We start from the raw sequence: 13,459 nt of genomic DNA, 5'->3' as shown, positions 1-13,459 counted from the left end.
GTCCTGTCGTCTCCTACGGTCAACTGGTGTGCGGTTTGGCGTTCGGTCTCGTTTCCCGGGAGCTTCGGAACTCGATTCGATCTTCTTTGGCGGTTGGCCCACGATGTCTTGCCAACTCGCGATTTTTTGTATCGTCACGCTATGGCGCGGTCGTCGGCTTGTCCTTTTTGCGGGTCGCTGGAAACTGCGGCCCACCTGTTTTTTCATTGCCGCCACAGTCGTGGAATCATCGGACTCGTGGTCTCGACTTTCGGCCTCCGCTTCCTTTCCGTTGACACGGTTCTTCGGGGCACGCCGATTCCTGTTCCTGCTCGCCTCCGGTATGCCTTCCACGTGGTCCTCGCGGAGGTACGTTACCAGCTGTGGCTTTCCCGTAACCGATTTATTTTTGAACGTACTCTCGACTCTTCGGTGGTGGTGCGCGAGCGCGTCCGGTACCATCTCCGCCATCGCATCCGCCTGGATTTCCATCGCTTCGCTCGTCCACTGTTCCTGTCTCGTTGGTGTGATCCCGTTCGACCGCTGGTGTCCTGGGTTGATGACCTCGACTTTATTTTGCATTTCTAATTTTTTCGGTTTTGATTTTTGCCGCTGAGGCCTTGTAATGTTTCTTGTTCTTTCCAATAAACAATTTTAAGTATCTGTTCTTATCAGCTTAATATCTGATACGGGTCCCATCGGGGCCCAAGATATTAAACTTATTTTTGGACGGCGACGGAGTGGTCGGAGCTTGCTCCACCTCCGCCACGGGTCGGCCTGGTATTGCAGTAAATCCGGGATCGGCCCACTTCTCTCTTGAAATCAAAAATCAAACGGTCTTATAATGGCGCACTGCGCAACACAGTATTTCCGGGCAATGTTATTTGGCTGTCTTTATATTTATTTCTTTATTATAATATATTGCCCCTCTGACGTCATAAGTGGTAAAATCCTTATTGTCGAATAGTTAATAATGAAGAATCGGAAAGATTCCAGTTTTTAATTTTCTTTTACCTAGTTATACACTCTTTTTCGCGGTATTTTCACGGAGGATAGGAAGGGAGGCGAAGTAGGAGGGATGAATGGCGGCAAGATTGCGGCAGCTACGCTACGTCTAGCCGCCATTTTTCCGCCGCTAAGCTTCTTACAAGGATGCTGCCGCGTTCATCCCTCCTACTTCGCCTCCCTTCCTATCCTCCTTGGTATTTTCCTGGGCGCGTCCGTGCTTGGTTTTCCCCCTTTCAGTCCTATCCTCCATTATGGATACCCAAGGAGTGGATGCTAGACTCCCCGCTAAGGGCAGAGGCAATGGCCGACGAGCGGGAGGCAAGTAAGAGGGGTAAAATAAAGGCGCGAAAAGAGGTTGTTCTGTGTTATTCCTGTGGTTTTATTCGTAACCCAAGGTTCGTAAATCGTGCATGTTCTAAGTGGTTGGCTGAAGGAACCGGTTTTCATAACGTAAATTCGCGGGTTTCGGTATGGTGGGTAGAGACAGCGCGCCCCTCATTTTTACGTCATTGGGTTCCAGCCAAGATGTTCCGCGTAAAGAGAAAACACGAAATAAGCCCCTCTCCATTTTTTTTCTCTTCCCGTCTTCCGTGGACAGTGAGTCGCCGCCGGGGGTCCGCCGCCCGCGGCTTCGCCCATGCGGCGGCTACATTACCAAGATATAAAGTGGCAAGGCTTATTTTTGGTAAGTACAAAATCATTTATTATATATTGCTCTATAATTAACTATATTTGGAATTAAATATTTTTGTTCTATTTATCTCAAAGTCATGATTATTCCTAACATTAATAGTATTAAACTTAATATGATATATCTTTTGTTAAAGTAGATTAGGAATTTATAATTTTAATATTTATAGAGGAGTTCGGATTTAAAATGTTATATTTTTCTAATAAGGATCTCAAAGATCTGACTTTTGAAATGTTTGTTACTTTTTCTAAGTATCAATAAAACATGACATTAAATTTATATTGTGCCAAGGTTCATTTTTATATTTTACATAAACTACATCACCTAAAACAATTAATAGATAAAAGTTAGCTATATTATTTTGTTTAAAAAATATATCTCTGTCTGTGGTTTGTTTTGATATTTTGTATTTTTGGGTTACTCCCCTAATCCATGCGGCTGTCCCATGATAAAACCTTATATGAAACATTTTCCAAAAGTCCTTTTTTAGATTCAACTATTTAAATTACATTTAAGATTAAAATTTAGAACAAAAAATATATTTCACAATTAGAATTTGTTAATAAAATTTTAACTTTGGACTTAATTCCAAACCAGAAAAGGCCATTTCAGAGTGGATTTTACCGCGGAAATGTTTTTGTTTAGAGATAAACGTTAGTTAGTTAGTTAGTTAGTTAGTTAGTTAGTTAGTTAGTTAGTTAGTTAGTTAGTTAGTTAGTTAGTAAGTAAGTAAGTAAGTAAGTAAGTAAGTAAGTTAGTACTATTTTAAGTACAAGCCTTAAGTAGAATAAAATAAAAACCAATTTTCTCGCCATTTTATTTTGTTCAATTTTGATACTAACATGTATTTTATTCACGGGAAGATGCTGCCAGTTGTTAAAAAAAGGCCAAGAGTTGACCGAAATAATATTATCGTCTGGGCGAACTTTTAATTGCATAAAAAAAGCAGCGTCAAAATGATAGGATGAAGGTATTTTCCTGTTAAAAGACGCAAATCCCATCCCGCGAAAATAAATGAGTAGCCAACGGCACGCGGTGTTCCCAGGTGGTCTCCCTCCCAAGTACTGACCGCGCTCGACGCTGCTTAACTTCGGTGATCAGACGAGAACCGGTGTATTCAGCGTGATATGGCCGTTGCCGCTAGAGTGTAATTGATAGCGGTGGACAAGCCGCGACTAGCCAGGTCCTGGTAGGTTGGTGATCGCCGAGGGCCACCGGCTGCATGCGGCTCCAATAGAACGTTCTATACACTCTTTTTAGAAACGTTTACTGGGCGCCGATATTATCGTACAGACAACCAACGAGCAAGCCCTTTACCGCAGAAATTTCATCCCCCCCCCCCCCCAAAGACAGTTTTTTTCATCACCCTCCCCGTAGACTGTAAGGTGATGGCGGTCGATTGGGAAGGCGCGTTTACGAATCTATAAAATTGGTGTGGTGTGCTTTCCCCCTTTGGAGTTCGGAGGAGGTGAAGGTTTGGCCGGTTTTTCGTCTTAGAGAAATATATTTATCTGGCAAACCCGTAAGAAATTGAGAGCAGTCAATTTTTATTAGTAGCGTAGTTGCTAGCCTAGGCTTCACATATTTCCGGCTTTCCGCGCCTTTTTTCTTATTTTAAATGATTTTTGTAATAAATGTATGATGGCAAATAAGCAAAATTCTCGAAAATACTAGTCCCAAATCCACGTGTTTAAGATGAAACTTAGATCATGAAAATATCCTTAACCCCAAACATACTTCAACACCTAGGGTGCCTCCTACAACTCCTAAAAGGTACGTCTCTAAAATATTCATATAAAGACAGGACATAAGCCGAATTCTCTTAAACCAAAGAATAACAAAAGTTGTTAGTCCTGCTGAACCAGCTCTATAGTCTGTATGAAAAGTGACCGGTTATGGTCCACTTTTATAGAACGCTCTATTCGCTTATAATAAATTTTTCCTAAATGGTCATTTAAACGCGTTTGACGTAGAATCTAGTACACTTAATACGTTATTTATGGTCCTATAAACCACCATTTAGATTTTTTTTCCATACGGCCCGGTAAAGTGGCCCACTCTACTGTCTCTAGCCGATGACCCCAAAAGTGCCAGTCCGGGCCTGGCGGTGTACCTCTCTTTCACGGATTCAAGATATCGTCTTCTCCTTTGTTCGCGCGATGGCTACAAACGTTGTCATCTCCCACCAGGACCAACATTCGGTGACGTAATTATGAAATATTTGAAATGCTCGAATTCTCTCTTTTTACTTTGTTAAACAGTGACGGCTCCTAGCGGGTTATCGCTTCTCGGCCTTTTGGCTAAGATCAAAGTGTAGTATCTGTTTCCAATATCAGTTCTATAACGAGATCTTAGTCGGGGGGCGAGAAGTGTTTTACGCCTATAAGGCGAGTTTGCCTGCTCTGCCACGTTGAATCGTCAGTCGCTGCCGTTCCTGTCTCCAGTCCAGATCCAGTTCCGGCTGCTGTTCCTGTTTTCCTGTTGCCGCCTGCTACAAGCCAGCGGTTCCTGAGTACCGGTTTCCGCTTCGGCGGTTTCCACATACGTTCGCCATGCCTCCTGTAGCGTCGAAGTCGACTCCAGCGGAGTCCTCGTCTTCGAAGCAGGCCACTGCACGAATCAAATTCGACGGGGTCAATGTAGAAGATTTGGCTATTGCTCTTTTCAACTGCATTGGCCCCAAGAGCATCACAGTCTTCCAAATGATCGGGAAGTCTGAGGCGCAGATATCCTTCAAGGACATCGTATCGTACCAAAAGGCTGTTGATGCTGGTATAATCGTTGGGGAGAAGCATTTATCCATCGTTGGAGTGGCTGATCCTGTAACCCAAATCACCGTGAAAGGCGCACCTAGTTGGTGGGAATTAAGCTTTTTAAAGGCTGCTCTGAAAAATTACGGAGAGGTATTGTCCGAAACATGGGAAACATTCCAGAAGGGACCGTTGAAGGACGTCCGTAATGGAAATCGGAGGCTGGAGGTCAAGGTCAAGAGCCCAATCCCGAACCTGATGACCATCAGTGGACATCGCATTCAAATTGTCTATCAAGGAGTCCAGCGAATGTGCTTTTATTGCCGAAAGGACAGTCATCAGGTTCGGGATTGCCCCAAGAAAAGGAAAAAAGTGCGTTCCGCTCCACAGGACGCGGATATTCAAGTCCAGATCCCGTCACCCGAAGGCTCAGACAAACCCGGAAGTGTGGTAATGCCACAAGTAGCAGACACTGCAGCTATCACGGACGCAGGTGAGGACCTGGAAAAAATGGATCAAGAGGAACAAGACGCAAGAAACTTCGTTGAGAGCGAAGATGGCTGGGGCCTTTCCTTGTCAGGACCTTCCCAGAAGTCTTTTGACTCACCAAAAAATTCCGGGAGTTACGCCACAGTTGTAAAAACTCCATCACATCACGAACCTGATTCGAAGTCTTCACCGCAATCACAACATCCAGTATACGAAGAGCCGATCTACGAACGAGATTGGCAGTTCTCAGAAATGACCGAAAATGAAATAGAGAACTTTTGTCACCGTGCACGGAACTTTGTGACAGAATCACCAGAACTACTTAGCTGGCGGGAAGAATTCCTGGCTGAAGCACGCCTCACCTTGCAAACTCGAAGGAAGCGAGTACAGACATCCCCGTCCGGATCATATACCAAAAAAGGGAAAAAATAGGCCCTTATTGGGATATGTAAATATGTTTTTAAATTACTTTCTTAGTTTTCAATGTTTTTATTGTAAATTTTAACTTTACAATTTTAAAACGTTCTGGTTATATAACTTTTACTAGTTTATTGTATGCTTAAATGAAAAACTCACCTGATACGTACCGCGAAACCTGTTTACCCTGTAAAAGAAAATTTATTAGAAAAAACTATTTAGACCCTATTGTAAAGAGAAAAAAAACTTACCTGATATACTTACCTTCAAACTGTAGAACCTGAAAAAAAAGGAAAAAAAAATAGAATTGTATGCTTAAATGTAAAGTAATACAAATATCAGAAGTAAATAATATTTACTTACCTTCGCTCGACATGTAGATAATCTGTAAATAGTTTTTTATCTGTAAATAGTTTTTTATATAATCACGTCTAATTTTTTATTCTTGGAACAAGTATTGTAACGCTCGCTAATGCTTTGACTGATGTATGTAACAATTCTTTCATCTTGTTTAAATACAGTGTTCGCGATAAATTAATTAATATTAACGCGGACATTTGTAACCTTGACCAGAATTTCAAATAAACAAATTCAGTATCTGTTCTTATCAGCTTAATATCTGATACGGGTCCCATCGGGGCCCAAGATATTAAACTTATTTTTGGACGGCGACGGAGTGGTCGGAGCTTGCTCCACCTCCGCCACGGGTCGGCCTGGTATTGCAGTAAATCCGGGATCGGCCCACTTCTCTCTTGAAATCAAAAATCAAACGGTCTTATAATGGCGCACTGCGCAACACAGTATTTCCGGGCAATGTTATTTGGCTGTCTTTATATTTATTTCTTTATTATAATATATTGCCCCTCTGACGTCATAAGTGGTAAAATCCTTATTGTCGAATAGTTAATAATGAAGAATCGGAAAGATTCCAGTTTTTAATTTTCTTTTACCTAGTTATACACTCTTTTTCGCGGTATTTTCACGGAGGATAGGAAGGGAGGCGAAGTAGGAGGGATGAATGGCGGCAAGATTGCGGCAGCTACGCTACGTCTAGCCGCCATTTTTCCGCCGCTAAGCTTCTTACAAGGATGCTGCCGCGTTCATCCCTCCTACTTCGCCTCCCTTCCTATCCTCCTTGGTATTTTCCTGGGCGCGTCCGTGCTTGGTTTTCCCCCTTTCAGTCCTATCCTCCATTATGGATACCCAAGGAGTGGATGCTAGACTCCCCGCTAAGGGCAGAGGCAATGGCCGACGAGCGGGAGGCAAGTAAGAGGGGTAAAATAAAGGCGCGAAAAGAGGTTGTTCTGTGTTATTCCTGTGGTTTTATTCGTAACCCAAGGTTCGTAAATCGTGCATGTTCTAAGTGGTTGGCTGAAGGAACCGGTTTTCATAACGTAAATTCGCGGGTTTCGGTATGGTGGGTAGAGACAGCGCGCCCCTCATTTTTACGTCATTGGGTTCCAGCCAAGATGTTCCGCGTAAAGAGAAAACACGAAATAAGCCCCTCTCCATTTTTTTTCTCTTCCCGTCTTCCGTGGACAGTGAGTCGCCGCCGGGGGCCCGCCGCCCGCGGCTTCGCCCATGCGGCGGCTACATTACCAAGATATAAAGTGGCAAGGCTTATTTTTGGTAAGTACAAAATCATTTATTATATATTGCTCTATAATTAACTATATTTGGAATTAAATATTTTTGTTCTATTTATCTCAAAGTCATGATTATTCCTAACATTAATAGTATTAAACTTAATATGATATATCTTTTGTTAAAGTAGATTAGGAATTTATAATTTTAATATTTATAGAGGAGTTCGGATTTAAAATGTTATATTTTTCTAATAAGGATCTCAAAGATCTGACTTTTGAAATGTTTGTTACTTTTTCTAAGTATCAATAAAACATGACATTAAATTTATATTGTGCCAAGGTTCATTTTTATATTTTACATAAACTACATCACCTAAAACAATTAATAGATAAAAGTTAGCTATATTATTTTGTTTAAAAAATATATCTCTGTCTGTGGTTTGTTTTGATATTTTGTATTTTTGGGTTACTCCCCTAATCCATGCGGCTGTCCCATGATAAAACCTTATATGAAACATTTTCCAAAAGTCCTTTTTTAGATTCAACTATTTAAATTACATTTAAGATTAAAATTTAGAACAAAAAATATATTTCACAATTAGAATTTGTTAATAAAATTTTAACTTTGGACTTAATTCCAAAACCAGAAAAGGCCATTTCAGAGTGGATTTTACCGCGGAAATGTTTTTGTTTAGAGATAAACGTTAGTTAGTTAGTTAGTTAGTTAGTTAGTTAGTTAGTTAGTTAGTTAGTTAGTTAGTTAGTAAGTAAGTAAGTAAGTAAGTAAGTAAGTAAGTAAGTAAGTAAGTAAGTAAGTAAGTAAGTTAGTACTATTTTAAGTACAAGCCTTAAGTAGAATAAAATAAAAACCAATTTTCTCGCCATTTTATTTTGTTCAATTTTGATACTAACATGTATTTTATTCACGGGAAGATGCTGCCAGTTGTTAAAAAAAGGCCAAGAGTTGACCGAAATAATATTATCGTCTGGGCGAACTTTTAATTGCATAAAAAAAGCAGCGTCAAAATGATAGGATGAAGGTATTTTCCTGTTAAAAGACGCAAATCCCATCCCGCGAAAATAAATGAGTAGCCAACGGCACGCGGTGTTCCCAGGTGGTCTCCCTCCCAAGTACTGACCGCGCTCGACGCTGCTTAACTTCGGTGATCAGACGAGAACCGGTGTATTCAGCGTGATATGGCCGTTGCCGCTAGAGTGTAATTGATAGCGGTGGACAAGCCGCGACTAGCCAGGTCCTGGTAGGTTGGTGATCGCCGAGGGCCACCGGCTGCATGCGGCTCCAATAGAACGTTCTATACACTCTTTTTAGAAACGTTTACTGGGCGCCGATATTATCGTACAGACAACCAACGAGCAAGCCCTTTACCGCAGAAATTTCATCCCCCCCCCCCCCCCCCAAAGACAGTTTTTTTCATCACCCTCCCCGTAGACTGTAAGGTGATGGCGGTCGATTGGGAAGGCGCGTTTACGAATCTATAAAATTGGTGTGGTGTGCTTTCCCCCTTTGGAGTTCGGAGGAGGTGAAGGTTTGGCCGGTTTTTCGTCTTAGAGAAATATATTTATCTGGCAAACCCGTAAGAAATTGAGAGCAGTCAATTTTTATTAGTAGCGTAGTTGCTAGCCTAGGCTTCACATATTTCCGGCTTTCCGCGCCTTTTTTCTTATTTTAAATGATTTTTGTAATAAATGTATGATGGCAAATAAGCAAAATTCTCGAAAATACTAGTCCCAAATCCACGTGTTTAAGATGAAACTTAGATCATGAAAATATCCTTAACCCCAAACATACTTCAACACCTAGGGTGCCTCCTACAACTCCTAAAAGGTACGTCTCTAAAATATTCATATAAAGACAGGACATAAGCCGAATTCTCTTAAACCAAAGAATAACAAAAGTTGTTAGTCCTGCTGAACCAGCTCTATAGTCTGTATGAAAAGTGACCGGTTATGGTCCACTTTTATAGAACGCTCTATTCGCTTATAATAAATTTTTCCTAAATGGTCATTTAAACGCGTTTGACGTAGAATCTAGTACACTTAATACGTTATTTATGGTCCTATAAACCACCATTTAGATTTTTTTTCCATACGGCCCGGTAAAGTGGCCCACTCTACTGTCTCTAGCCGATGACCCCAAAAGTGCCAGTCCGGGCCTGGCGGTGTACCTCTCTTTCACGGATTCAAGATATCGTCTTCTCCTTTGTTCGCGCGATGGCTACAAACGTTGTCATCTCCCACCAGGACCAACATTCGGTGACGTAATTATGAAATATTTGAAATGCTCGAATTCTCTCTTTTTACTTTGTTAAACAGTGACGGCTCCTAGCGGGTTATCGCTTCTCGGCCTTTTGGCTAAGATCAAAGTGTAGTATCTGTTTTTCAATAGTGCTATACCGAGATCTTAGTCGGGGGGCGAGAAGTGTTTATACGCCTTTGAGGCGAGTCATACGTACCTGCTCGTCTATCTGCCAAGCTGAGTCGGCATTTTACACCGACCCAGATCCTGTTCCAGTTGAAGTTCCTGTTCCTGCTCCTGCGTTCCAGTCGCTGTTTGGCTCATCCCAGCGGTTCCTGAGTATCCGGTTTCCGCTTCGGCGGTCTCCACCATCGTCGCCATGCCTGCCGTGTCGTCTCTGCCGTGCAAGCCACAGTCCGGGCCTTCGTCCTCCAAGAAGGCCACGGCACGAATCAAGTTCGACGGGGTCAATGTAGAAGATTTGGCTGTAGCTCTTTTCGACTGCATTGGCCCCAAGAGCATCACCGTCTTCCAGATGCTGGCTAAATCTGAATGTCAGATTACGTTCAAGGACGTTATCTGTTATCAGAAGGCCGTAGATGCCGGTATAATTGTCGGCGACAAGCATCTAAGCATCATAGGAGTTGCAGACCCGGTGACTCAAATCACCATGAAGGATGCGCCTAGCTGGTGGGATCTACCGTTCCTGCGAGCCGCTCTGAGGAACTACTGCGAAGTGGTTTCGGAAACATGGGAAACCTTCCAGAAAGGCCCGCTTAAAGATGTCCGAAACGGAAATCGCCGCCTTGAAGTCAAGGTCAAGAGCCCAATCCCGAACCTGATGACCATCAGCGGACATCGCATTCAGCTCGTATATCAAGGTGTCCAAAGAATGTGCTTCTACTGTCGTAAAGACAGTCATCAGGTTCGGGATTGTCCTAAGAAGAAAAGAAAGGCGCCACCAGCTCCAGAAAATTCGGTCATCCAGGGCCATATTCCGGCCCCCGAAGACGCTGTCAATCTGGGGAGCGAAACCACACCACCACCACAGGAAGGGGCAGCTATCACAGACGCTGCCGTCCACGAAGAACAGATGGAAGAATCTGTACCGGAAGCAGGATGTTTTGAGGGGGGTGAAGATGGCTGGAGTCTCTCTTCACCAGGATCTTCCCTAAAACCATCTGATTTGCCGCAAATGTCCAACGGCTACGCAAACGCAGTGAAGACTCCGCCACAGCACACACCTGTTCTAGAGCTCTTTCCCATTTCGAAAAACCCAGCATATGAAGAACCGATCTACGAACGAGATTGGAATTGGTCGACAATGACCGAACAGGAAATAGAGAACTTTTGCCGTCGTGCACGAAGCTTGGTCACAGAGTCACCAGAAATACTTAGATGGCGTGAAGAATCACTGACTGAAGCGCGCCTCACCTTGCAAAGTCGCAGGAAACGACCACAGACTTCCCCATCAGAATCGCACATCAAAAAAGGGAAAAAATAGGCCCTGAATATGATATGTAAATATGTTTTTAATGACTCTTTACGTTTTATCTTTAGTTTTAATACGCTTTTAACTTTACATTATTTAAAGTTTTGATTTTGTAAATATTAAATGTCTATAGTTTAAAAAAAAATGGTATGCTTAAATGTTATACTTACCGTATACTTACCTCGGATCCTGTTTACCCTGTAAAAATGAAAAGAAAATTGTTAAAACTAAAAAAATATGCCTAGAATGTGAAATCAAAAAAAAACCACTTACCTTGACCAAAACAAATCGGTGAAAAAATAACTCTTTTGTATATTAAAATGTTTCAGTCCCGTTTATACTTGAATAATTGTAAATACTTACCTTTTAACGATAGTGGCGACGTCAGAAATTCTGGAATTTTGTGTGTAAAACAGTGTTCGCGATAATTTAAATTTTTTAATAACGCGGACACTTGTAACCATGACAACGAATTTTAAATAAACAAATTCAGTATCTGTTCTTATCAGCTTAATATCTGATACGGGTCCCATCGGGGCCCAAGATATTAAACTTATTTTTGGACGGCGACGGAGTGGTCGGAGCTTGCTCCACCTCCGCCACGGGTCGGCCTGGTATTGCAGTAAATCCGGGATCGGCCCACTTCTCTCTTGAAATCAAAAATCAAACGGTCTTATAATGGCGCACTGCGCAACACAGTATTTCCGGGCAATGTTATTTGGCTGTCTTTATATTTATTTCTTTATTATAATATATTGCCCCTCTGACGTCATAAGTGGTAAAATCCTTATTGTCGAATAGTTAATAATGAAGAATCGGAAAGATTCCAGTTTTTAATTTTCTTTTACCTAGTTATACACTCTTTTTCGCGGTATTTTCACGGAGGATAGGAAGGGAGGCGAAGTAGGAGGGATGAATGGCGGCAAGATTGCGGCAGCTACGCTACGTCTAGCCGCCATTTTTCCGCCGCTAAGCTTCTTACAAGGATGCTGCCGCGTTCATCCCTCCTACTTCGCCTCCCTTCCTATCCTCCTTGGTATTTTCCTGGGCGCGTCCGTGCTTGGTTTTCCCCCTTTCAGTCCTATCCTCCATTATGGATACCCAAGGAGTGGATGCTAGACTCCCCGCTAAGGGCAGAGGCAATGGCCGACGAGCGGGAGGCAAGTAAGAGGGGTAAAATAAAGGCGCGAAAAGAGGTTGTTCTGTGTTATTCCTGTGGTTTTATTCGTAACCCAAGGTTCGTAAATCGTGCATGTTCTAAGTGGTTGGCTGAAGGAACCGGTTTTCATAACGTAAATTCGCGGGTTTCGGTATGGTGGGTAGAGACAGCGCGCCCCTCATTTTTACGTCATTGGGTTCCAGCCAAGATGTTCCGCGTAAAGAGAAAACACGAAATAAGCCCCTCTCCATTTTTTTTCTCTTCCCGTCTTCCGTGGACAGTGAGTCGCCGCCGGGGGCCCGCCGCCCGCGGCTTCGCCCATGCGGCGGCTACATTACCAAGATATAAAGTGGCAAGGCTTATTTTTGGTAAGTACAAAATCATTTATTATATATTGCTCTATAATTAACTATATTTGGAATTAAATATTTTTGTTCTATTTATCTCAAAGTCATGATTATTCCTAACATTAATAGTATTAAACTTAATATGATATATCTTTTGTTAAAGTAGATTAGGAATTTATAATTTTAATATTTATAGAGGAGTTCGGATTTAAAATGTTATATTTTTCTAATAAGGATCTCAAAGATCTGACTTTTGAAATGTTTGTTACTTTTTCTAAGTATCAATAAAACATGACATTAAATTTATATTGTGCCAAGGTTCATTTTTATATTTTACATAAACTACATCACCTAAAACAATTAATAGATAAAAGTTAGCTATATTATTTTGTTTAAAAAATATATCTCTGTCTGTGGTTTGTTTTGATATTTTGTATTTTTGGGTTACTCCCCTAATCCATGCGGCTGTCCCATGATAAAACCTTATATGAAACATTTTCCAAAAGTCCTTTTTTAGATTCAACTATTTAAATTACATTTAAGATTAAAATTTAGAACAAAAAATATATTTCACAATTAGAATTTGTTAATAAAATTTTAACTTTGGACTTAATTCCAAAACCAGAAAAGGCCATTTCAGAGTGGATTTTACCGCGGAAATGTTTTTGTTTAGAGATAAACGTTAGTTAGTTAGTTAGTTAGTTAGTTAGTTAGTTAGTTAGTTAGTTAGTTAGTTAGTTAGTAAGTAAGTAAGTAAGTAAGTAAGTAAGTAAGTAAGTAAGTAAGTAAGTAAGTAAGTTAGTACTATTTTAAGTACAAGCCTTAAGTAGAATAAAATAAAAACCAATTTTCTCGCCATTTTATTTTGTTCAATTTTGATACTAACATGTATTTTATTCACGGGAAGATGCTGCCAGTTGTTAAAAAAAGGCCAAGAGTTGACCGAAATAATATTATCGTCTGGGCGAACTTTTAATTGCATAAAAAAAGCAGCGTCAAAATGATAGGATGAAGGTATTTTCCTGTTAAAAGACGCAAATCCCATCCCGCGAAAATAAATGAGTAGCCAACGGCACGCGGTGTTCCCAGGTGGTCTCCCTCCCAAGTACTGACCGCGCTCGACGCTGCTTAACTTCGGTGATCAGACGAGAACCGGTGTATTCAGCGTGATATGGCCGTTGCCGCTAGAGTGTAATTGATAGCGGTGGACAAGCCGCGACTAGCCAGGTCCTGGTAGGTTGGTGATCGCCGAGGGCCACCGGCTGCATGCGGCTCCAATAGAAC

General features: G+C 41.6%; 5 non-coding genes and 3 pseudogenes across 5 annotated transcripts; 5 read left to right on the top strand and 3 right to left on the bottom strand.

Annotated features, from left to right (window-relative positions):
* Positions 1–604: 604 nt before the first annotated feature.
* Positions 605–793, top strand: LOC149937980 (U2 spliceosomal RNA). The gene has a single exon (XR_016481725.1). It is a non-coding gene; the product is annotated as a U2 spliceosomal RNA (small nuclear RNA).
* Positions 794–2,698: 1,905 nt separating this feature from the next.
* Positions 2,699–2,817, bottom strand: LOC149937979 (5S ribosomal RNA). Its single transcript, XR_016481844.1, has one exon. It is a non-coding gene; the product is annotated as a 5S ribosomal RNA (ribosomal RNA).
* A 1,141-nt stretch (positions 2,818–3,958) lies between these two features.
* Positions 3,959–4,105, top strand: LOC149937978 (U2 spliceosomal RNA; annotated as a pseudogene).
* Positions 4,106–5,894: 1,789 nt separating this feature from the next.
* Positions 5,895–6,084, top strand: LOC149937977 (U2 spliceosomal RNA). Its single transcript, XR_016481744.1, has one exon. It is a non-coding gene; the product is annotated as a U2 spliceosomal RNA (small nuclear RNA).
* Positions 6,085–8,010: 1,926 nt separating this feature from the next.
* Positions 8,011–8,129, bottom strand: LOC149937976 (5S ribosomal RNA). Its single transcript, XR_016481843.1, has one exon. It is a non-coding gene; the product is annotated as a 5S ribosomal RNA (ribosomal RNA).
* Positions 8,130–9,273: 1,144 nt separating this feature from the next.
* On the top strand, positions 9,274–9,411 carry LOC149937975 (U2 spliceosomal RNA; annotated as a pseudogene).
* A 1,730-nt stretch (positions 9,412–11,141) lies between these two features.
* On the top strand, positions 11,142–11,317 carry LOC149937974 (U2 spliceosomal RNA; annotated as a pseudogene).
* Positions 11,318–13,239: 1,922 nt separating this feature from the next.
* LOC149937973 (5S ribosomal RNA) lies at positions 13,240–13,358 on the bottom strand. Its single transcript, XR_016481842.1, has one exon. It is a non-coding gene; the product is annotated as a 5S ribosomal RNA (ribosomal RNA).
* Between the last annotated feature and the right edge of the window lie 101 nt (positions 13,359–13,459).

This window comes from Leiobunum rupestre, chromosome 6 (genome assembly GCF_980474605.1).
Source record: "Leiobunum rupestre chromosome 6, qqLeiRupe1.1.hap1, whole genome shotgun sequence".
NCBI classification, from domain to species: Eukaryota; Metazoa; Arthropoda; class Arachnida; order Opiliones; family Sclerosomatidae; genus Leiobunum; species Leiobunum rupestre.
This window is presented reverse-complemented; position numbering and strand designations above follow the sequence as displayed.